Below are 2,500 nucleotides of genomic sequence, written 5' to 3' on the forward strand. Positions count from 1 at the left end.
CCCTCCTACCCCGAGTCCTACGACCCTTCCTTCGCTCCACCACCCCTCCCCATTCCACCCCCTCCTCACCCTCTCCTTCCATCCCTCCCTTCCCCATTCCACCCCCACCTCACCCTCCCCTTCCATCCCCCCCTCCTTCGCTCCACCCCCCTCCACACACCCCCTCCTACCCCGAGTCCTACGACCCTTCCTTCGCTCCACCAACCCTCCCCCATTCCACCCCCACCTCACCCTCCCCTTCCAGCCCCCTCCCTCCTTCATTCCACCCCTTCCTCACCCTCCCCTTCCATCCCCCCCTCCTTCGCTCCACCCCCCCTCCTACCCCGAGTCCTACGACCCTTCCTTCGCTCCACCAACCCTCCCCCATTCCACCCCCACCTCACCCACCCCTTCCAGCCCCCTCCCTTCTTCGCTCCACCCCCTCCCTCCACCTCCCTCCTCACCCTCCCCTTCCATCCCCCCTCCTTTGCTCCACCCCCCCTCTGCCCCCCCTCCTACCCCGAGTCCTCCGGCCCTTCCTTCCAGTGTGCAACCTCCCTTCATCGTGTCATCGGAGTCGCACTTGACCTGTCATGGCATTCGTCTGTCAATCGTCCCTTTTGATTGTGTGCTTTTTCTTTTGTCTTGTTTCTTTGTCACTTTCGTCTACGGTTCTCCTCCTGTCTTGTTGTTTGTTTGTTTCTTTCTTTTATTTCCGAAGGGGAGGGGGGGGGAGGGAGAGAATGAAAGGGTAGGATGATTCATTCTCTTTTTTTTTTCTTTCTCTCTTTCTCTTTCTTTTCGACTTTTGGAACACGTGTTGTCACTATGCTCTTCCCTCCTCCTCCTCCACCCTCCTCCTCCCTCCTTACCGTACGACCCCCTCTTCGTCCCTTTAACTCCTCCTTCATCCCCCTCCCACGACCCAGGTACCCCCCTCTCTTGCCTTCCCCCCTTCTCCACTTCTTCTTCCCCCGTATCCCCCTCCCCCGCTCTCCCCTTCCCTCGCCTTCCCCCGTATCCCCCCTCTCCTCCTCTCCCATTCCCTCTTCCCCTTCCCTAGTCCTCCCCTTTCCTCGCTTCTTCCCCCCCGTATCCCCCTCCCCCGCTCTCCCCTTCCCCCTTCCACCTTCCCCCGTATTCCCCCTCTCCCCCCTCTCCCATTCCCCCTTCCCCCTCACTAGCTCACCCCTTTCCTCGCTTCCCCCCCCCCAGTATCCCCCCTCTCCCGATCTCCCCTTCCCCCTTCTCCCTCCCTCGCCTCTCCCTTGTCTCCCCTCTCCCCCCCTCTCCCCACCCCCATAGCCCCCTCCCCCACTCTCCCCCCTCCCCCCTCTCCCCACTCCCATAGCCCCCTCCCCCACTCCCCCCACTCTCCCCACTCCCATAGCCCCCTCCCCCACTCTCTCTCCCCACCGTGCACCCTATACAAAACCAAGACACGCGCGAGACTTCTTTAATTAACCCTTTCGCTGCCTCCTCTCCTGCTGGGGCTGCGCGCCTCAAAGGGTGCCGCTGAAGAGGGCAGGAGAAGAGGGCGGGGGAAGGAGGAGGGAGGGAAGATAGAGGGAGAGGGAGTGGGAGGGAGGGAAGATAGAGGGAGAGGGAGTGGGAGGGAGGGAAGATAGAGGGGGAGGGAGTGGGAGGGGGGGGAGAGGGAGGGAGGGAGAATGGGGGGAGAGGGAGGGGGAGGGAGGGAAGATAGAGGGAGAGGGAGTGGGAGGGAAGATAGAGGGAGAGGGAGTGGGAGGGAAGATAGAGGGAGAGGGAGTGGGAGGGACGGAAGATAGAGGGAGTGGGAGGGAGGGAAGATAGAGGGAGAGGGAGTGGGAGGGAAGATAGAGGGAGAGGGAGGGAGGGAAGATAGAGGGAGAGGGAGTGGGAGGGAGGGAAGATAGAGGGAGAGGGAGTGGGAGGGAGGGAAGATAGAGGGAGAGGGAGTGGGAGGGAGGGAAGATAGAGGGAGAGGGAGTGGGAGGGAGGGAAGATAGAGGGAGAGGGAGGGGGAGGGAGGGAAGATAGAGGGAGAGGGAGTGGGAGGGAGGGAAGATAGAGGGAGAGGGAGTGGGAGGGAGGGAAGATAGAGGGAGAGGGAGTGGGAGGGAAGATAGAGGGAGAGGGAGTGGGAGGGAGGGAAGATAGAGGGAGAGGGAGTGGGAGGGAGGGAAGATAGAGGGAGAGGGAGTGGGAGGGAGGGAAGATAGAGGGAGAGGGAGGGAGGGAGGATGGAGGGAGAGGGAGTGGGAGGGAGGGAAGATAGAGGGAGAGGGAGGGAGGGAGGATGGAGGGAGAGGGAGTGGGAGGGAGGGAAGATAGAGGGAGAGGGAGTGGGAGGGAGGGAAGATAGAGGGAGAGGGAGTGGGAGGGAGGGAAGATAGAGGGAGAGGGAGTGGGAGGGAGGGAAGATAGAGGGAGAGGGAGTGGGAGGGAGGGAAGATAGAGGGAGAGGGAGTGGGAGGGAGGGAAGATAGAGGGAGAGGGAGTGGGAGGGAAGATAGAGGGAGAGGGAGTGGGAGGGAGG

This window comes from Penaeus japonicus, unplaced genomic scaffold (assembly GCF_977035675.1).
Source record: "Penaeus japonicus unplaced genomic scaffold, GWHDUDI00000001_assembly GWHDUDI00000007, whole genome shotgun sequence".
Taxonomy (NCBI): Eukaryota; Metazoa; Arthropoda; class Malacostraca; order Decapoda; family Penaeidae; genus Penaeus; species Penaeus japonicus.